At 46.7% G+C, this 22,343-nt stretch overlaps 1 protein-coding gene and 1 long non-coding RNA gene across 4 annotated transcripts in view; one reads left to right on the plus strand and one right to left on the minus strand.

Annotated features, from left to right (window-relative positions):
• The window catches only part of BLK (BLK proto-oncogene, Src family tyrosine kinase), a 79,892-nt gene that overhangs the window by 6,462 nt on the left and 51,087 nt on the right, over window positions 1–22,343 (plus strand). Inside the window, exon 1 of one of the 3 annotated variants that reach the window (XM_047857365.1) lies at window positions 20,177–20,231. The exons of the other annotated variants lie outside the window; for them this stretch is intronic. The gene's annotated coding sequence lies outside the window, so the exon portion shown is untranslated. Of the gene's footprint in view, window positions 1–20,176; window positions 20,232–22,343 lie in introns of those variants that run through there. 3 annotated transcript variants of the gene reach the window in all.
• Window positions 10,272–22,343, minus strand: part of LOC125164567 (uncharacterized) — a 36,634-nt gene continuing 24,562 nt past the window's right edge. Inside the window, exons 3-4 of the long non-coding RNA XR_007151809.1 lie at window positions 12,567–12,746; window positions 10,272–10,469 (exon numbers count right to left, since the gene is read on the minus strand). This is a non-coding gene — a long non-coding RNA (uncharacterized LOC125164567). The remainder of the gene's footprint in view (window positions 10,470–12,566; window positions 12,747–22,343) is intronic.

Here is a 22,343-nt window from a genome sequence, read left to right on the forward strand (position 1 = left end):
TAAACAAACAAACAAACAAACAAAACCTATTTCATTTGAAGATGGGATCAAAAACAATAACCCATTTCATGGTTTTATTTGGGTAGCTTTATGGCAAAGGCTCAAATCCCTTTTTCCCATGTGTTGACGTGGAAAGGAATCATTTCCCCCTTGTGGTGTCTGATGGACATCCTGCCATCTGCCAGTACAGCAGGGGGAGATTAGGTTAAGATAGCTATCTCCTAGACTGAGAGCAGTCAGACGCTGGTAAATATTCAACAACCAGCTTTCCGGGAAACAAATGTACACACATATATACACACATAAGTTCATTAAACATTGTACTGGTATAAAGAATATGTAACACATAATTTACAAATAAAATATGTAACGTTCTTGGGGCCCTGGGTGGTTCAGTCGGTTAAGCTTCTGACTTCGGCTCAGATCATGATCTCCCGGTTTGTGAGTTCAAGCTTCATGTCGGGCTCTGTGCTGACAGCTCAGAGCCTGGAGCCTGTTTCGAATTCTGTGTCTCCCTCTCCCTCTGCCCCTTCCCTGCTTGTACTCTGTCTCTTTCTCTCTCTCTCTCTCTCTCAAAAATAAATAAACATGAAAACAATTTTAAGAAAATATTCATTATAAATACCATAGAGCGATCGATTCTTCACAGAATGTTTTTGTTGACTTTTGCCAAATTCTCATACCCATGGGCTGCAACTGATGCACAAACATAGTGTTGGCATGAACATCCATTGGTATTTTCATTTATGTTAAGTAGACCAATGTGACAAAGACATGTTGGAATTGCACTCATGAGGCAGTGATGTCACTGGCTTCTTTGTTACATTGGCTAATAGTTTTTAATTACTCAAAACACTTTTCTCAAGTCCTTTGTGCTATTAACAGATATAAATAGGACACATTTTAAAGGATTACCTGCATTATTTTAACATTTTATCCATCACGGTATTAAGTCTGAAAAATCAACAAAAAAGCAAATCAACCCCAGAAGCCCTTTCCTATTCCTGTGGTGTAAACACTCCTATATTGCCAATTTCAAGCTGCCAACGTGACCTGGCTGGACATGGGGCCGGGAAGAGATGTGCAACAGCGCACCATTATACAGCATTTCCACTGCACACACAACTGATGTAAATGACCTCAGTGAGAATAGTGAAATGTAGTGAAATAACTGGGAAATGATGACATTTGGGTGTTTACTACCTTCGTTTTTAATATAACTCATTTAATTGTATTTTATATAATTTAATTTTGATTTTAGATCATTTTCATTTTATATGGTTTGGTGTTGAATAATGAGGTGCTTAACAAATGGCTCGTAAAGTTCCCCCGAATTTAACAACTGGCTCTTACAAACCTGCACGAGTTGGCCCCAGCACATTGCTGATGAGAAGCAGGATACCTCAGTTTCAAACCACAGATCAGCGTCCTGTCTGCATCTGGCTTTGCGAAGCAGGGACCAGTGGAGAATAGCTTGCCACCTGGGCTTTCCTGAGTCCTGAGCCTTGCAAAAGAGGCCCAGGTACCCAGAGGGTCCTGCTGTCTGCTTGGTGGCAGGGAAAGAGGGGGAAGTGTATGGCCCTGGATAGAGACTTTCTTCCCACAATGTTCATGCCCCTGCACCAGTTGCTGGTGCTGGTGACCTAACTTTGGGAGACCATAGCCCCTTGAGGTGTTTCACGGAGCTTATAAGCTTCTTTAACTTGCATGTAAACTTTTGTGGACACAGGCAACCCTCTACAAAGAGCATTTCTGGCTTTCATCAGATTTCATCCATCCAGGAGGGTTTGGGACTTGCTGGTACAGAAAGAATTGACTTCTGGTTAATTCCTGGGGGGAACGTGGCTTTCCCATATGCTCTTGAGTCAACACGGGATTCTCTTCCTGCTCCAAGAATCACTCCTGGGAGGCCTTTGCCACCAGCGTCAGTTAGACGTAGAAAGCAGAGACATTTCCTCAAGTGGAAACAGGGCTCTGTGAGGTACAGAGTGCTTGTTGTTGGCAACTGTCTGAGGCTGAGATTGGCAAGAGATACCTGCTCATATCGGCCTTAACAACCAGACCTGGTGGCTCTGTCACAGGTGTGGAGGAGGTAAGGGTGGGGTGTCACTTGTACCCATGTTTCTGCTGGGATCTTACTTCAGCTGAAGCTGCTAGCCTCTTGGGCTGTCAGACAAAGGAGCCAGCTCCCAAACTCTCCTCCTGGTCAAATAAATCTTCCGAGGCTTCTTTGCTCCATGTTGTCACTCAGACAAGCGGCCTCTGAGAACGAGCAAATGGGAAGTGAAAGTGACACCCCCAGAGAGGCTTCTGGCTCAGAGACGAAGGACAGGCCCAGTGACTGATGTCTTCCTCAGAGCTGGGACTCTGGCCTTTAGAGAGATCTCATTTGCTTGCACAATAGTTTCCTCACAGAAAGGTCATACTCCTTTGTGGCATAGGAAAAAGGGTTTAAAATCTTTCTCCATGAGGCCCTTGATTAGGGTGCACATGGCTTGCAATGCAACGTTCATTGGATTCCTGCAAAATGACTCTGCGACATTCATCCCAGTGGGTCTGGAGCCTTCTGTTTTCAAATCAGGTTCCTCTAATTGCTGCCTGCACATAAAGCCACTCTCTGATGACGTGTGCTCCACCTTCCTGCCAACTCCCCCCTCCTATTTATTTGTGTGCTGTCCAAACCGCCATGGAGAGACAGCCTGTATGTAAGAAAGTTGACATCTCCATGTTTGGTCCTTCCTTTCCTGTCGAACTGGAAAGCCTGTTGGAAATTGAATGAAGAAAAGGCATGAAAAAGAATAGGGAAGAACTGTGGGCTCTGGGGAGCTGACTCTGTCCCTATAGAATGTTGTCATAAGTTTGATATTTAAGATCAATGAATCTTAAATGGACTTCTGTGAATCTTCATGGTTCCATGCCTTTAGTTCCTTGCACGTGGGAATGGCCGCCAGCCAGCCTCCACTGAGCACGTGTTCAAAAATGTCTCCAGTGTGGTGGTTTGCTGTTGGAGATTGCCCGAGTGACTGAAGGTGTCCCCCACCTCCCACCTGCCCCACCTGAGATTCAGTCTGAGAAGGGAGCGCTTCTACTTCCAGCCTGGGATGTCCTGGAGCTCTCTGGCATGTGGGGTTTAGGGGAAGTCGTCCATTTTGGGCCCTGTTTTAAAGATGTTATAACTAGAAAAACAAAAAAGAAAATCTCTCCAGGGGAAGAGGTTATTGATGTAGGATATGCTCTCTCTCCATCTCACACACGCACGAACACACACAGCCACACAGGCACATGCACACACAAGCACATGCACAGATACACGGAGGCCCACACACAGAGGTGACACACATACCTACCAACAACAACAAAACATGCCCAAACCCACTGTTGCCAAGGCCATTGTGACAGAGTAAGGAATAAAGTCTGCCCCATAAAGAGGTTTCCAAGCTTCATCCATTTTGTAGCAATCCTTTGCTAAAGCACTTTCTTCCCTAAAGTTCTTCTCGCTTGTTTTCTCATCAAAGTTCTCTGCTGTCAAATGGCAAGAAGTGCCTGTCTTCTAGTCTGAGTGGGTCTTGAGAAGGGAGGGAGCATTCTCCTCCTCCTCCCCTCAGCTCAGAGCCCAGAATGGTGTGTTGGCGGCCAGCAGCTCCATGGGGATGCTGGGATGGGGGTCACAGCAGGGGCCCCATCTCCTTCTTTCTCTGGGGCTGGCCTTCCTTCACCCGACTCCACACTGAAGAGGCAGGGTCTGAAATCCTCAGGATATTTGCCTCATCTTTCACTGCCCTGCTAAGGGTGACTGAGTCCCCCCTGCCCCCCCCCCATCCCAACCTTTACCCCAGCATCTTCTGGAGGAGGCTCTGTTCCCTGTGGAAGAAACCTAAAGTGCGGGGAAAGTGGGAGCCTTAGCAAAGGCCAGAGGGTGGGCTAGAACACTCACTGGTTTCCCTGACTGAGGGCAATACTGTGATAACATCTTTGATAATATCTGTCTCCTCCTTTCTCAAATTTATCCCTGGATCTCCACTGCTTTAACTCAGGCCCTTCCTGCCTCTAGACTAGATGACTGCCACATCCATAGAGCTCCTGTCTTCTCTGCAGTGATTTGCACTGCAGTCCATCCTCTCTGTAGCTGGCAAGGTCTCTCTGAAGCTCAAATGTGGCCCTGGAACCCCCAGAGGAACATCTCTGTTGACTCCTCAGTGCCTGAGAACAAAACCCAGGCCTCCTGGGACCAGATGTCTTAGTCTCCTGTTCCAGCTTCTCTCCTGGTGTTGTTCTTTAGGCACATTGGGCCCAGCAGTCCTGTCCCCAGTGACTCCCTGTTGCCCATCACACCTCAGAGCTTGTGCTGAGCCCTCTTCTCCACTTGACATGCCCATCTCCATGAAGAAAGCTCCTGTGCATCCTTGAAGTTCCAATCCCAAGGTCTCAGCCTCCACAAGTCTTCCTATAACTGTGCCACCCTGGCCCAGGCACCAGCAGGCATGGCTGATGGCTTCTTCTAATGAGCGCAGCAGGGGGCTAGGGTAGCAAGGGCCTCATGCCAGGCACATGCACACACAAGGACACACCCTCATTCCCTGTTTGCACAACCCCACTGTATCACCAGTTCCCAGTGGCACACCCGGAGAGCAGAGTTCCTTTCTGAGGTCACACAGATAATCAGTGACCAGCCTGACCCTCAGGCTGGACCTCCTAGCTCCTCACTCTGTCTGGTCACACCATAGGGTGTCTCTAACACAGCCTTCAAACCACCCTTAAACTCTCCCATGACCCCTTTGCAAATCTAAGGGGTAGACAATGCATGGCTGAATTAGTCCCTTTGCTTTATTCCCTTTTACCTTCCAAAGGTCAACACTCAGAAATATGTATTTTGCTCATTTGTCATTCATTTAAAAAGAAGAAGAAGAAGAAAAAGAAGAAGAAGAAGAAGAACGTGCTGATTGCGAGAACAATGAGGCTAAGGGGGAATCTTTGGAATTGTTGATAAGGACACCGACTTCAGAGAAAGTGGAAGAGTAGGTTGAGTGAGTCTGTTACGAAGGTGGTCCTGGCCTCTGGAAGAACATCTGGAGGGTTCAGTGAAGTCATGACAGAGTAAATTCATGTGGGGTGAGTGTAGACTTGAGTCCACACTTGGTGAGCAAAAATAGAATATCTAGTCTGAACATCTTGATTTCTGCTGGTAGTGGAAAATAGCCCCAGTGAGCTCAGTGCTCTCTCCCTTTCTCCAGGGCTGGGCCCCAGTTCTGGGGGGGGGGGGGTTGCTAATGGGTCTTAGGACTTTGGGGCAGTGCAACACATCTGGTCTTCATCATCAATCCACACAGGCCACTTCTAGGATGTCTAGTTCCGGCCTCTGACCTGGGTCAAGCCCTCCTCCAGGACTTCTGTGCCACATCATGGGTCCAGCAGTCATCACGCTGCTCCCCTCCAACTTTGGACCAAGGGACTCTGGTGAGACCACCTGGGTCCCCATATTGCCCAGACCAACTCACCACATTTCTCTCAGTCTGAGCCAGGAGCGTTCTCTTGTTTCTCCTTTCTGTTTCCCTGTGGCAGTGGCCTAAACGTGGGCGAGGAGGAAAATAATAAATGAATAGAAGAAGAAAAAAATCCATTCACATCTCACAAAAACGTTCTGCTGACAGAAACCCTGGGTAAGCAACACTGGACTTGTTGCTTTGATTTTTTTTTCCAACATAGAGTACAAATGTAAATCGTGTTTCCAAACTGTGTCCACAAACTTAGGGAACTGTGAGAGTGCCCATGGATCAGGACGAATAGGGGAAGGGGACTGAGGCAGACGAGGGAGGATGGATGGTTTGCCAACCAGCTCCAGCTGTGGGAGGAATGGACATGAGAACTTGGAAAGAAAGCAGAGCACCCTAGCTTCCTACCTGTGGTAGACCATCCCACCCCCAGGAGTGATCCTCGATCCAGTGAGTCCAGCCTGGACCACCAGGAGGATATCAAGATGCAGGTGGGCACTGATGGCTCCTGCTGGGGTGGGGGCCTGTCGCTGCCTCTGAGGAGGACAGATTGCCCTGATTGGAAGGGAAGATACCACCGACCTCAGCTTCTGGGAGCCATCAGAGGAAGGGAAACAATACTCTAAAGGAACTTTAAAGAGACAGGAGCCTAGTGATCCCAGTGGAGATAAAGGATCCAGCTCAGGAAGCCAGATAGTACTCAGAATCTAGAAGGGGCCAGAGGATTCCAGTGGGCAGACTTGAGAGTTTGGGGAGGGGGAGATCCGAGGGTTCGTGTGGAGGTAAAGCAGAATGGGTGCCAAAGATCAACCAGGCATTAGGGGTACAAATGACTTTAGTAAGACAGGATAGTGACCTCAAGTTAGGACTGGAGGAGGAGCCTGAAACCAGTGGGGGAAGAAATTGGGAGAGCTGAGATGAGGATGCCCAAGAATGCCAGCCTGTGCCAAGCGGGTTCTGTCCTGAGGCTGCGTTTCTACAGCTGGGCACTGGTCTTGCCATCTCAGCTGGGGGACTTCCTATCTCTGGTCTTCAGGTTCCGACCCTGCTAATGAGGGGGTAGGCTAAGTGGGCTCTGGGCATTCCATCCAGTCAACCCTTTGCTGGGTCTACTGGGCACATAATGCATATCGATCAAATGTGGAATAGCTGCCAGTACTTGAGCGCCAAGAAATGTGCCAGGTGCTTTGTGCAATGAACTCCTTTAATTCCTGCAACAGTCCCGTGTTGTCATCAGGAACCCACCGAGGGCCCCGGGGCCAGAAGGCCAGAGCCCAGATGCAGACTCAGGTCTGTGTGACTCCAAAACCGGTGCTCTTCGCTTTCAATTATTCAGTCTATCAACCGCCCACTGTGTGCAGAGCACTGACCCAGGCCAACAGTAAGGGCAAGAGAAGCCTATCGCCCGTATGGAGGCAGAGGCCAAACCCTGCTGTGAAATTGCAGCTGGCCCAGCCACACACAGCAACTGAGCAGAAATGGGCCGCCAAGCATGGAGGAGCGCAGCGTCACGCTCACTTGACATCTGGGAAACCTCTGCCCGAGGGGGTATGCAGCACAAGCTTGCTGTCCAGAGAATGCCTCTCTTGTCCTGTGGGCTAGGTCAGCACCTGTCAACTTGCCTTTTCCCTTGCTGGCTGAGCATCGCTCCTGTCTACCCAGGAGCTCCAGCCTCCATGACATCACCTTTCATTTCTCTGTTTCTCCCCACATCTGCCCACCCTTAGGGATCAGTCATCTCCTGAAATTCCTCCTGCCCCATTGTCTCCCTGCCCTGGAACTGTCAGTTGTCCATTGTTACTTATTGTGACACACGCTAAGCCAGATACATGCTAGGCCCCGAGGACACAGAAATGAGAGTCGCTAAGTCAGACGTGAATAGCCATCCTCCCCACCCCCATCCGTCTGTGACGGGGCTGTCGCAGAGGTCCTGCCACACGCTTTGAGGACATCAGATGAGGAAGCCACTCATTTATCCAGGGGCCAGAAGAACTATGACAGAGGAGCTGCAGGAAGAGGGGTTTCGCAGGGCCCAATACCCCTGTGTGCAGCTCTGGGGCGGGGACTACCGCCCCCTACTGTTCACATTCCCCAGCGGTAAGTGCCCAGAGGAGAGGGAGGCAGTTTGGGGCTCAGCCCCCCGGGGAAGTGAGCCAGAGCGCAGACCGCTTTTACGTGGGAGGCTCTGTGCTAATGACTAGTATGCTGACCACGACCTTTAAGAAGGTCAAGTGGCCTCCTGACGCCCGAAGCTGCTGCCCCTCCAGCAAGTTGCACTGCAGGAAGCTTTTCTGTAATTTTCTCTACGTGTCTGAGAGCAGCCAACCTCCCAGCGCCCACTGGGACCCCTTGGGGACTCCATGCCTGTTTACAGCATCAGCAAACATCAGACAAGTCATTTACCTCTGACTCTGTGGGTCAGTCCACTTGTGCATGGCATGAATCTGAACACCAGAGAGGCTCACATGGATTTAGACACGGATGTCCTCAGGCTGCTTGTATGAACCAGTCTCCCCATTGGCTGGACTCAGATGCCAAGGACCTAACGTCCGCCAGGGTGGGTGATGGAAGGTGGGAACAATGAATGTGCTCTCACTGCTCTTTCAGTCCCTCGCTTGGTTTTGTGTGTAGGGGGGTCTGGCGGAGCTCTGACGGGGTCTGCCCACCCTGCCTGCCTCCTCAGCCAGCTGAGAAGGGAAGCCACAGAAAGAGCCGGGTGCTTGGAGGCGGGACAGTGCCACAACCATTTGGAAGAACAGGCTGATTTTGTACAGATTTATCATTTATCTCCTTACCTCACAACTGTAAACTTTATGTAACACCAAAAAAGAAAATTGAAAGCAGCTACAAACCATCAATAATTCTACTAACCTCACATTTTTACCCAAGAGCTACTTGTCTTGGTTCACATGATACAGTTTTTAACGGCCGGAATCACAAGGGACGTGGCAGTTTGGATTCTTGGATTCTTTGGAAACGCATCTTTTCCGTGGCTGTAGTTTTCACAATGATCATTTCTATGGCTGCATAATTTCATTTCACTGTGTTAACTCTAATTTCACCATTTCAACTGGACATTGGCTTGCTTTTTTTTTTTTTTAACATCATAGAGGGCTTTGATTAAAAACAAAATAACATGTAGTTTGCAAAGCCATGCTGAACCCCATGACACAGCTGAAGGCTATTCTTTCCTAATCCCTCCAAGGACGGACAGACAATTACACAGGGAGCCCAAATGCTCATTTTGAGGGTGGAGTCGGGTGGATTTGGGATTGCATTTTACGTCATGGTGATAGTGGCCTGAGTTCATCCTCTGCCATCAATTCCTTGTTGTCAGCAACCATATTTGCTGGCCAGGGTGACCAATGTGGTCTTTGGCCAGAGAACAGACTTTTCTCTCTATGAAATGAAATGACTCATGAAGAAAGAAAACCCAAGGCTTTGGCCTCATCTGTCCCAAGGTTCTTAATCAGAGGTCTGTGAAGTGCTGTGGGAGTTTTAGGGGGAAGGGTGCTGAAATTGGGCACAAAATATAATATGTATGTACGAAAGTATATTTTCTGGGGAAAATCTGTACTTTCACCAGATTCTCAAAGAAGGCTGCGACCCCAAAAATGTTTTATTTATTTAGGTGAGAGAGAGAGAGAATGGGGGAAGGGAAAGGGGCAAAGAGAGAAAGAGAGAGAATCCCAAGCAACCTCCACCCTCAGTGCAGAGCCTGACACAGGGCTCGATCCCACGATTTTGAGATCATGACCTGAGCTGAAATCAAGAGTTGGGTGCTCAACCAACTGAGCCACCCAGGCAACCCGATGCCAAAAATGCTTTAAAAGACAACTGATCTTTCTCTCTCTCCCCACCTCCTACCCCAACTACTGCTCCTTTTGGGAGTCTGGGATTGAAATGAAACAACCCTAATGATCTATGTCTATATACAGAGGTCCAGTCATGGTATGGAGAACCTATTAACCCCATTTTAAGGATGAGGAAATTGAGGCTCAGAAACACTTCTAGGGGCAGGGTGCCTGGGTGGTTCAGTCGGTTAAGTGTCTGACTTGGGCTCTGGTCAAGATCTCACAGTTCGTGAGTTTGAGCCCGGCTTTGAGCTCTGTGCTGATAGCTCAGAGCTTGGAGCCTGTTTCAGATTCGGTCTCTGTCTCTGTCTGCCCCTTCCCCACTCACACTCTGTCTCTCTCTCTCAAAAATAAATAAACATTAAAAAAAGTTTTTACAAAAAAATAAAATACTTCAAGGGCCTAGAGCTAGCATGCAGGGAGCCTTGGTTCTGAACCCAAGTCTGTTTCACTAGCAAGTCTGTATGTGAGTACTCATTTTACTAAAGTGCCCTATGGTTAAAAGAATTGTTTCTGTTTTTATTTCTTTAACCAAAGCTAATTGCTAATGCGTTAAAGTGAGAGACTCTGCTATGATTATGGCCATCCATGGTGCTTAACTAAAGGAAATGTTTTGGCATTTTTGAAAGCCTTGCATTTTTTCTCCAGGGAGGCAGGCGGGTACAGAAATATTTGTGGCTGGCTAATTGTTCTTTCCTGCTACAAGCATTAACCATAGGAGGTGAGCTGTTGTTTATCAAACTGAAATGTCACTCAAGGCTTAAGGAGCCAAAGAAACTTTGAAATTCAAGAGACCAAAGCCAACGGTGGGAGGTTTCAGCTCGTGATTCCCTGAATGTCACTGGGCCTTTTTGAACAAACGTTTTTATTAACAACAAAGCATTTGGCACCAGTGAGTTTGGCTTCCTAAATGTGTTGATTTCTTCTCTCTTGGTATTCCTGGGCTACATCTTCTGAAACTCCAGCACATACCTGGGTATGTGTAGATGGGGCATAATTCAACTTCGCTCTCCTTGCTTCCTCTGGGAATCTCTGCTAAATGAGCCACTCGTTACTACTGCAATGACAGTCCTTAAAGGGGAAAGGCTTCCTTAATGGTTTGTGTGGTGACAGACGGTAGCTCCACCTGTGGTAAGCAAAGGGGACCGTATAGATTTGTCAAATCACTATGTGCTACACCTGAAAGTAGTGTAATATGTGTGTCAACTACACCTCAATTTAAAAAAAAAGTGAGGGGCGCCTGGGTGGCTCAGTCGGTTAAGTGGCCGACTTCGGCTCAGGGCATGATCTGTCAGTCCGTGAGTTCGAGCCCTGCGTCAGGCTCTGTGCTGACAGCTCAGAGCCTGGAGCCTGTTTCAGATTCTGTGTCTCCCTCTCTCTGACCCTCTCCTGTTCATGTTCTGTCTCTCCCTGTCTCAAAAATCAATTTAAAAAAAAGTTAAAAAAAGTTAAAAAAAATTAAAAAAAAAAAAAAGGTGAGCGGAAGACTTCCTGAAATATGGGAAATAATTATGCGATAAAAGAAAGGAAATTATAATTTAATTTTGGGCATCTTAGATGTAATACAACATTAAACATTAAATCAATGTGCTTTCTTGGCCCCAAAATATTGGCTAATGATCAATAATCGGTATTTAGAATAATACTGGCTTTAGTATAAATGACACCTTTCTGTCATTGTCCAGGTAAATTAAACTATGTTTTATGACAATGGAGTACTGGGGGGAGATGGATAAAAAGGCATTTTTTTCTTTCTTTTTTTTTTTTTTTGATGTTTATTTATTTTTGAGAGCGGGGGAGGGGCAGAGAGAGAGGAGAGAGAGAATCCCAAGCAGGCTCCGCACTGTCAGCACAGACAGACACTTAACCGACTGAGCCACGTAAGCTCCCCAAAAGGCATTGTCTTATGTCTGGGCTTCTCTGATTAATTAATTCATCCATTTATTCAAAACAAGAGAAAGAATCACTGCATATCTAATATGTTCTAAATCCTGTCAATGGCCCCGAAGATACAAAGGTTAAAAAAAAAAAAAATACCCCCTTCCCTTGAGACACTCACAGGAGTGTAAGTTAGGAGACAGGCATTAAATCAAGGGCCTAATATACTGTGGTTGGTGGTGTAAGAAGTTCTGTGGGCACAGGGGAGGGGTGACTAGATACAGAGTGCCAGGAAAGCCTCCCCAGAGCTGCTGATATCTGGACTAAGTCTTAAGACTAGTTCTTCAGGGGCCCGTGGGTGGCTCAGTCGGTTAAGTGTCTGACTTCGGCTCAGGTCATGGTCTCACGGTTTGTGAGTTCGAGCCTCGTGTCGGGTTCTGTGCTGACAGCTCGGAGCCTGGAGCCTGCTTGGGATTCTGTCTCCCTCTCTCTCTGCCCCTCCCCTGCTCATGCTCTGTCTCTGTGTCTCTCTCAAAAATAAATAAGTACTTTAAAAAACTTTAAAAACAAAAGACTATTGTTCAATCAGACCCAGGGAACGACACCCAAGAAAATCATGTTAGGTGTTCTTTAGCTCTTTTCCAGAACCTATTATCATTTCTTAACGTGGTCTAATTAAGATTGGTAGCATGCAAAAATCCTCACTGAAATCAACTTGATAACATGTCAGTTACCCGACAGAAATGTGGATAGTCTGGAAGACTGATGGTTCTAAACTTTTGGGCTTTTTAACTGTGGTCTCAACAGAGATTTTTTAGATAGTACTTTATAGTTTACAAGTTGCCTTAATGATTTCATTTGATCCTTTAAGGCAATTGGGAAACCTAGTGTTAGCCCCATTTTATAGACAAAGCAACAGAGGCTCAGAGCGATTTAAAAATCTTGTCCCAAATCACACAGGCTTCCAAATAAATAAATATGATTTCTTGATGATTTGGGGTCACCACTATAATATATTGTTGTGCCATGCTATAATAACAATAACTGACATTTATTTAATACTTACTATGTGGTAAAGCACTATTCTAAGTACTTTACGTATTTCATCTTATTTAATATAAAATCATTGAGGAACTTCCCTTCATAAAAGCATTTTTGGCTTTTCAGTCCTTGCCCCATCTTACAGATGAATCCAGATTATTCCCTTTCAAGGTTTTCTGGGCAACATAACATGACTGCCTTTCTAAAAAATTGGTTATTTCTTCAAGGAAGGCTGAAGTGAGTTTCTCTCAAAATTTTTTGGCCCTTGATAGAATATTTATTTTCATGTTTTGTCATAATTTACCTCCATACCCTCCACCTGGATTTGCCTTGGAGTCGAACCCTTCCAGTGCATGTCCACATCCTGGGTCTGGCTAACACTGCTGATGTCACTCTGTGGCTGGTTCGGGTACCAGGACCCTGGATCTTAAAGTGAATGTCACAGCAGGTTGGGAGATAGAGATGCCAAAGGCAGGGGAACAGCCTGAGGGTGGCAGAAATAAAGATGGAGTGATTCACAGACCGACGTGATGAGAGCAGAGAGGGGATTGAAAAGGGAAGAGAAACCAGAGAACCATTCTGTGGGACCTCGGAGTCACCACCTTGGGCTCCTTTGGGCAATAAGAATGTGGGGGCTAGACCATCTCTGTATTCCATTGTCATTCTAGGGAGCCCTCAGCAGAACCCAGGTTACCCCCTAGACCCCACTGTTCCTCTGCACCTCCAGAAATCTGCAAAGGAATTATGGGCCCACCATATTACGGCTGGGGGCCACGTGGTGATCATCCTTCCAGAGCCCTCGTCATACAGACAAAGAGGGGGAAGCAAGGAGGTGCAGTGACTGGCCAGAGATACACCATGGGCTACTAAGTTGATACTGAATGACCCAGTGAGGCCCTGAAGGCATTACAAGATGCAAAATTGCCTTTTGCACACTCAGAAAGAGGTCGGACATGCTTGGAACAAGTTGGGAGCATTTATTAAATGCCAAGTTATTTGAGCTTGGTCAGTTGGCTGGCCACATACCCTGTGTTGTATATGGAGGCGTTGCATGAACAAGACTTTGGGTAACCAGAACAAGCCACCACCCAGCCAAGGTGAATTTTAGAGTTTACCAAAGTGGTCATTCCAGCTTGGCCGAAAAACACAATTAGGTAATAGGGCCACGGTCTATCCATGAGGTTCTCCCATCACAGCTCGGTGATAAGAAAGCCCAGTTGTCCCTTTGTGAAGGAGGCATTCATGTCTCAGTTCCGCTCTGAAGTCATAGTCATAAGCAGAACTAAATGTGGGGACAAGTGTGTCTGGGTGCCTTAGGGAAGAGACCTGTAAGGGTGTTTTGAGGGTGTCTGAGGCCCAGCAGGCCCCTTAAGTTCTGCCAAGACTTGAAGAGCAGAGTGAAGGCCTTTTCTGAATGCTGAGCTCTGAGGGGTGGGAGGTGGAGAGGGGAGAAGTGTGTCGGGGGAGAAGTGGGGTGGGAAGCAAGCCTGTGCGGAGACACTCCTGGCTGCCCTGCCCCTGTGGGCCTTCTCTGCCCACCCAACCCCCTGCGACCTTCCCATCTGCCACCTCTGAGCTAGGGTAACCCCTAGACCGCCGTCTCCTTGCGGCTTCGCTGGTGAATGTGCCTGTGGAGCTGGCCACACATAGGGTTGGGGGAGCCGGGAGGGCTTTAAAAATACAGATTCTTGGCCCCACCTCAGACTTTCTGCATCGTGTGAGGAGCGCAGGAATCTGTTACAGTCCCGGATGGTACCTAACACAAGCAGCCAGGGTGCTCTCTCTGCACAGGAGTAGGGACCCACTGGCCTCACCTCTGCCCCCTCCTGGCCACCTCCTGTTCCAGGGTCAGTCACACATGGCCTCAGCCTTCTTTGGAATCCTCCCACCGCTCCCTGATCAGGTGTCTTTTCTGGGAATCCTTCCCCTGCTTCCCCCATATGGGCCCAGCAGTCACCACAAACACCCACAGTCCTATGCACACGTCTTCAGGGTTTTGCTGTCTTGCCAGTAGGCAACATGAGGATGGGATTCCTCCCTGGTTGGGCAGTGGAGGTGGCCATAGCAGAGGAATGATGGTGGACAAGCCCTGGTTTGCGGCCCTGCTCGACTCCACATCTGGCTGAGGGATCCCAAGCAAATTTTGCCTCTGTCATCCTCAGTTTTTAATTTGTAAAGTAGGGTAATCCATGCCTGCCTCCTGGATGGGGGGTGGTGGTGAGGATTAAATGGGAGCTAGAACACAGTGCTGAAAGGCCAGGGAGCATGTCTGTGACTTCACTCTATGCCCCCAGGTCTAGTGGAGTGCCCAGAACAAGTGGGCACCTGGTACCCATTGGTTCTTCCCTTGCTGCTTTTAATTTGGCATATTTCTCACAACACTACTTTCCTCTCCTTTCTTTGTTTGCTGTTGCCCTAATATGTGCACTTTGTTTTCACCTCCCCTCCATTTTCTTTGACTTCATTCTTCTCAGTCAGCCCATTCATGTTCAGGTCCTTGCCTTTTCTAATAGTAGTATATGCATTTAAAATAAAACTTTTCCGGGGTGCCTGGGTCAGTCAGTTCAGCATCTGGCTTCAGCTCAGATCATGATCTCATGGTTCATGAGTTCAAGCCCCACATTGGTCTCTGTGTTGACAACTCAGGGCCTGGAGCCTGCTTCAGATTCTGTGTCTCCCTCTCTCTCTGCCCCCCACCTGCTCTCTCTCTCTCTCTCTCTCTCTCTCAAAAATACATAAACATTAAAAAAATATAAAATGTAACTTTTCTCAGAAGTACAATTTTAGCCCTTGGCACTCCTTTCTACCTCGTATTTTACATAGTCATGTTGAAAGAGGCAGGGAGCTTGCGGGGGACATCAAGTCCCTGAGCTGCTTCATTTACCTCTGTTTTCTTCAGAGCAGTGGTTTTAAATGGGGAATCGTGGACCTTTAGTTATTCATAAAATCAACTTAGTGGATTGTCATGAGCCTTTCAACAATGACATAAACAGAGTGAAAAGACAGCCTACAGAAGAGGAGAAAGTATTTGCAAATCATATATCTCATAAGGGATTAATACCCAGAATATATAAAGAACTCCTATAATTCAAAACTAAAAAACAAATAACCTGATTAAAAAATGGACAGGGGCACCTGAGTGGCTCAGTCGGTTAAGTGTCTGACTTTTGATTTCAGCTCAGGTCACGATCTCACAGTCATGCTGAGCATGGAGCTCTTGAGATTCTCTCTCCCACTCTCTCTGCTCCTCCCCTGCTTGCTTTCGCTCTCAGAGTAAATAAATAAACATTTTTTTTCAAAAATGAGCAAAGGACTTAAATAGACATGTTCCCATAGAAGAAATACAAATGTCCAACAAGCATATGAAAGATGTTCAACATCACTACTTGTTGCGGGAAATGCAAATTAACAGCACAATGAGATATCACCTCCCACTCTATAGGATGGCTACTAATGAAAGAAAGAAAGAAGAAAGAAAGAAAGAAAGAAAGAAAGAAAGAAAGAAAACAAGTTTTGGCAAGGGTGTGGAAAAATTGGAACCCCCATGTGCTGCTGTTGGGAATGCAAACTGGTGTGGCCACTATGGAAAACAGTATGGCGGTTCCTCAAAAACTTAAAAATAGAACCACCTTATGATGCAATAATTCCACTTCTAAGTATATGCCCCTAAGAATTGAAAGCGGGTCTCAAAGAAAATTTGCATATTCATTTTCATAGTGGCATTGTTCACAGTAGCCATGGTTGGATAAACCACATGGGATAAACAATGGACAGGTAAATTCTTGCATATCCACACAATGGAATGTTTTTCGGCCTTAAAAGGAAGGAAATTCTGGGGCACCTGGGTGGCTCAGTCGGTTAAGTGTCCGACTTCAGCTCAGGTCACAATCTTGCGGTCCGTGAGTTCGAGCCCTGCGTCAGGCTCTGGGCTGATGGCTCAGAGCCTGGGGCCTGCTTCAGATTCTGTGTCTCCCTCTCTCTCTGCCCCTCCTCCATTCATGCTCTGTCTCTCTCTGTCTCAAAAATAAATAAAACGTTAAAAAAAAAATTTAAAAAAAAAAGGAAGGAAATTCAAACACGTGCCACAACCTGAGATGAACCTTGAGAACATTATGCCAAATGAAATGAGCCAGTCACAAAAGGACAAATTCTGAATGATTCCACTTACCTGAGGTATCTGCAATTGTCAAATTCATAAAGACAGATAGTAGAGTGGTGGTTGCTGGGGGCTGATGGAGGGGGAGGGGGAGTTATTATTTAATGGACATGGAGTTTCAATTCTGCAAGATGAAAAAGTTCTGGAATTGGTTACACAACAACGTGAATATACTTAACATCATTGAACTGTCACACTTAAAAATTAAGATAGTAGGGGCGCCTGGGTGGCGCAGTCGGTTAAGCGTCCGACTTCAGCCAGGTCATGATCTCGCAGTCCGTGAGTTCGAGCCCCGCATCAGGCTCTGGGCTGATGGCTCAGAGCCTGGAGCCTGTTTCCGATTCTGTGTCTCCCTCTCTCTCTGCCCCTCCCCCGTTCATGCTCTGTCTCTCTCTGTCCCAAAAATAAATAAATGTTGAAAAAAAATTAAAAAAAAATTAAGATAGTAAATTTTCTGTTCTGTGTATTTTACCACAATTAAAAAAAAGAAAAGAAGTAGAATAGGGGCCCGTGGGTGGCTCAGTAGGTTCAGTGTCTGATTCTTGATTTCGGCTTAGGTCATGATCTCATGGTTCGTGGGTTCAAACCTCGTGTCAGGCTCTGCACTAAGAGTGGGGAACCTCCAAAGGATTCTCTCTCTCTCCTTCTCTCTCTGCCCCTCCCTGCTCCTTACGTACACATGCATGCACTCTCTCTCTCTCTCAAAATAAATGAATATTTTTAAGTAGAATAGAATATATCCAAGTGCATTGCTTGATGTAAGGGTAAAAAAAAATCATGAACCTTTGTTTCATGGCAGGGGTGAGGGTGTGTATATGTGTACCTGGGTATGTGCTGTCTTACAGATGTACAGTATTTCTTATTGAGGGTCACTGTGAAAAAGGCAAAGAATTTTGATAAACACTGCAGTGGTCAACCTCAGAGCACACAGCGCAGGGAGGACACCTGCAATCTGTGTAGGGAGACCTCCCTTCCTGGTGTGGTGCGGGCACAGAGCCTTCAGCAGAGTGGCTGCTGGTGACCTATTACTTCCCAGGGGTCTTCCTGATCTCAAGAAACATTTACTGGTGTCTATTGAGAAAGAGATGATCTAGTAGGATTTATACATCCTCGACCTTCTTCCATTTTTCCCAAGAACTAAAGCCTGAAAACTCAACGGATGTGGAAGGGAAAAGAAATGACAAGTATCTAGCACACTCAGTAACTGTGGACGGAGGGAGGGAAGGAAGGAAGGAAAGGATGGAGGAATGGAAGGGGGAATCGCAGAAGGAAGGAGATAGATGGGAATAAAGATGGACTGGTCCAGATCTCTCAGGTATGCAGATTTTACGTAAACCCTCTGTAACCTCAGGAAGCTAAGAGGCTCATTGGAAGCCGTCCCGAGGCTTGAACAGGGGTCCGGAAATCTCAGGCTTGGTCTGTAGGAGCAACGAGGAGAAGCACCCCATTCTGCTGGGTGTTCAGGGAGTACCCCCTAGCTCTCCTTTTGGGGAAGGAGAAGTGGCTGAGAACTGCCCTACAGGCATGCCCAAAGGGAAGCATTCTCTCTCTCTAGCAATTATGGAGGGGGACCGATTGAAAGTGAAAGTGTCTGGCGTGTTTAATAAAGCAGCTACCATTAGCACCGGCTTTATAACTCCCGGAAAGTGCTGTGCACAGAAGATGCCAAGAGCTCCCCCACCCCCACCCCCAGAGTGGCCCAGGTGAGGAGAGTGCAGTTCCGCGAGGAAGAGGCAGAGCTGGGACTTCAACGCTTTCACCATGATTTAAATCCCTACTCCTCCTGCTACTCCCTGGAAAGTGACAACAGTGGCTCTGGGCCACGAGGAGAAGCAAAAAGGCAATGGCAATGGACCCAGTGAAGGGATGCGATTCCCATCCTCACACATTCGTTAATAACGTTAATATTATATATTATTATATATATTATTATATATATAATAATAACGTTATTCGTTAATAACCCCAAGCTTGGCACCCCCCCAAGCCCCCCAAGGCTGTTGCAAAGACCACGTTTCATGACACACTCACTTGCCAGCCACATAGAGGACGGAGGCCATGTTAGAAGAGGGGCCATCCATTCAGTGACTCAAAGACATCTGTGTGCTTTTACTACGTGGTACGGGCACTGCAGTTATACCCAATGAGGTCTAGCCTCACGGGGCTCACCCTCTACTGGGGGAAGACAGAAACTGAACGAATTAGTAAATGCAAAGTGTCAGGTGGTGATCTGGACTATGGAGTAAAATAAATCAGAGTGAAGTGCCTGGGATGGGGGTAGATGGGGCTTGTGTCATCTTCAGAGGTCAGGGAAGGTCCCTCTGCTACTCAGGTGACATTTGAGCAGAGGCCTGAAGGAGGTGAAGGGGCTGGCAATATCTGGGGAAGAATGTTCCAGGCAGAGGAAGAACAAGAGCAAATACCCTAAGGTGGGAGCGTGTTTGCTTGTTGAACGGCCAGTAAGGAAGCCAGTGGGCTGAGAGCAGAGTGGGCAACAGGGAGAGTGGAAGGAGACAAGGAGGGAGAAGAGAAGGGTGTGGCTCCTAACGACTCTGGAGCGTGTGTGTGTGTGTGTGTGTATGTGTGTGTCTGTGAGTGGTAAGATATACATAACATAACATTGACCATTTTAAGTGCACAGTTCAGTGACACTAAGCACATTCACACTGTTGTGTGATCCATGACTGCCATGGACCTCCCAGCTTCCAGGCACACATGGACCTTCCAGACACCTCTAGACTTCGGACAGCCTCCTGCCTTTGCATCTTACACCTTGCTCCTCTGTGCCTCACCTGCTTTTGGAGTCATATTTGAGAGAGAGCTTCTTTTGGGCATGTGGGGGTGAGTGGCACCGTGTGGGGGCAGAAGCTAGCTGCCCAGCTCCTCAAGACCATGCTCCTAGCCCAGCCGAGCGCTTGCAGCCCGAGTTCTGCAGTCTGGGCTCTTGGCCCTGTGACACGGTGGCATCCTATACCCCAAGAATTGGGCCCTGAGTCAAGGGCCCCTTCTCAGAGCTGAGAGGGGCTTCTGGAAAGCCAGAGAAATACCCTTTCCCTGCGCTGAGAGTAGCCCAGCTCTGTGCCCACAATGGGGGGAGCTCCAGGAAGAGTCATCAGAAAGATGTGGGAGCCAGCATCCTCAGATGGCTGGCTGTCAGTGAGCGCCATGGACGCCAGGCTCTCAAAACTCACTTTACAGAAGAGGAAACTGAGGCCAGCAGAGGGCAAAGGAATGTGCAGGATCCACAGCAGGTCGAAGGTGGGATCAGGCCTAGAACCCGGTTTTCCTGGTTGCCCCCACTGAGCAGCCCTGTGGCTTCACACAGATCTTGGGGGCCCTTCATCCATTAGGTACAGACCAACTTTCAAATTTGGGCTCCAGCTAAGGCTTTAGATGGTGGGTGCTCCCGGCAGAGCTTGGCTTCCCAGATCAAATACCCACTTGCGTGTGTATTTATGCAGCGTGTTCAATTTTCACAAATGGATCTGTCAAATCCCTGCTGGATGCTGGTTTCTGAATTCTGAATGCAGAGGCCCCGCAGCAGGGGGCTGGGAGTGCAGCGGAAGGTTCTAATTCTTCTGGAGGATTGAGGGTTATCTCTTTCCTCTCCCCTCCCCTCCCCATGTGAAGGTCAGCCCCACCTTGTCATTAGCACCTCAGGCTTTCTATGCATTTCCTCCATTTCCACTGACAATACCCTGTCCCACCACTCCTCACTGGGCCTCCTGCCAAGTTCTCCTGCCTAGCGACCCTGCTTCTGGCTCACGCCCCACAGCCTCATCCACACAACAGCCACAGTGATCTTTCTAAAAGGTAAGTCAGCCTTGCTTACAATAGTTAAATGGGGCATTTCAAAAGAAAGCCCAACTCCTCGCCTGCCTCCCTCCTTTGCCTTCACCTCCCCTGGCCTTCCTGACCTTGCAAGAGCTGCCACCTCAGTTTAAGGCCACCACCCCCTGGGAGAGGTCTTTCCTGATCCTCTGAATAACCCCGTGCCTCTGCGGTGATTCTATCACACTGTCCTCTACTCTCTGCACAGCGCTTACCTCTTTTGGAAAGTGATTGGCCATTTACTTTTGCTTATTTGCTCTACTGGCCATCTGTCAACTAGAAAGCGAGCTCTGGAGCAGGAGCAGGAACCTGGTCTGTCTTGTTCTCACTCGTGTCTGATGCTCACCCCAGAGTGCCCTGGGGTCTGTGCTCAAAAGTATTTGCTGGAGCAGGGGTGGGGGGAGAATGAGGTGCTCTTAGGGAGGAATGAGATAGTTCTAGCTTGTGCTGGGTGCCAGAGGACCGTGCTCATTCTCACACGCGGCTGCTGGGAGTCCACAGTCTTTCTGGAAAGCAATTTGATAGTTTGGATCAGGAATCCTGAAACAGTTCCATACAGTATTTGTCCCAACCAGTTTTCCTTCTGAGGGCCAAAACCAGGGTTGGGGGCGGGAATCTGAAATGTAGGCAGCAATTTTATACACAAATATTAGATAAAGCTCTATGTGTATGTGTGTGTACGTGTGTGCACACACATACAGGAAGAGGACAATTTTAAATTGTGTTTATTGTCAGTTTGAATGATATGAACAAAAGCCTATGATGTAGTGTTTGGTGATAAGAGGAAGACAAAAGTGTACATACCGCCCGATAAGAACTAATATGTATTTAGAGGCTATTTGTACCAGACGTCATGTCAAGGACTTTACTTATATTTTTCTGCTTCTCTCAACAACGTTTGTGAGGCAGTTATTATTATTTTACTGGCTGGGAAAGTGAGATTTCAAAAGATCAGGGATATTGATGAGTGTGGTGTAGTTTATAAATCATAAAGTCAGGATTTAAGTCCATTTCAAAAATTCCACATTCAACCATGGTCCCCACTGATGTCAGCTTTGGAAAAGCTCCCTCCCCCATACCCCAAAAAAGACTAAGAAGAAACACACCAAAATATTCACAGAGGTTGCCTCTGAGTGTTGGGATTATAGGAAATGATCTTCTTTGTAACTACTTACATTTAATTTTTTTTTCTATCATGAGTACATGTTATTTTTATACAAAGTTTTGAGTTTTATTTTAAAATAAATTGTCACACACATATCTATAGGTAAATTCGGTTTATCAATACAGAAGCAAAAGTATTTTTTTTTAAATCAGTTTGAGTCAAATATAATATTTAATATATTGTGACTAAGTAGAATTCATCCCATCGTGAAAGGAGAATTCAACATTAAGAAAAGTATTAGTGTAATTTGTCACACCAGCAAGTCAAAATAGAAAGGTAATTGTTGACAATTGTCCTGATAGGTATTTTAAGAGACATTCAACAGAATTCAGTGACATTCTTATAAAAGCTTCTTGTAACCCAGCGAAAAGGAAAACTTTCCAGATTATCTACTGAAAGCCAACAGACAAATTCAAGATAAATGAGATGTGCCTAACACTGATATTATTTAACTTTGTTTTGGAAATTTAGCCTGTGTAATATAACAAGAAAAAGCAGTAAAACTACATATATAACGAAAAGACGTAACAGATGATATCTCTTCTTCCTGAGAAATCTAAGACAAGTAACTCAAAAACTATCAGAACTAATAAAAATAACTCAAATATACAAAAACCAATAGGTTTCTTTTTCTAATATTAACATTAGCAAACCAATTTTTTGAAAATAAAACATGGACTTAAATGTAATACCAACAAAAACTAGCACAGTCATTTTTAAGTTGTCAAAAATTATTCTTTTTTAAAAATTTTCTTTAATGTTTATTTATTTTGAGGGAGAGAGTGACAGAGTGTAAGGGAGGGAAGGGCAGAGAGACAGGGAGACACAGAATCCAAAACAGGCTCCAGGCTCTGAGCTATCAGCCCAGAGCCCATTGCGGGGCCCAAACTAACCAACCATGAGATCATGACCTGAGCCGAAGTCAGACA

The sequence above is a fragment of the Prionailurus viverrinus genome, chromosome B1 (assembly GCF_022837055.1).
Source record: "Prionailurus viverrinus isolate Anna chromosome B1, UM_Priviv_1.0, whole genome shotgun sequence".
In the NCBI taxonomy this organism is placed as follows: domain Eukaryota; kingdom Metazoa; phylum Chordata; class Mammalia; order Carnivora; family Felidae; genus Prionailurus; species Prionailurus viverrinus.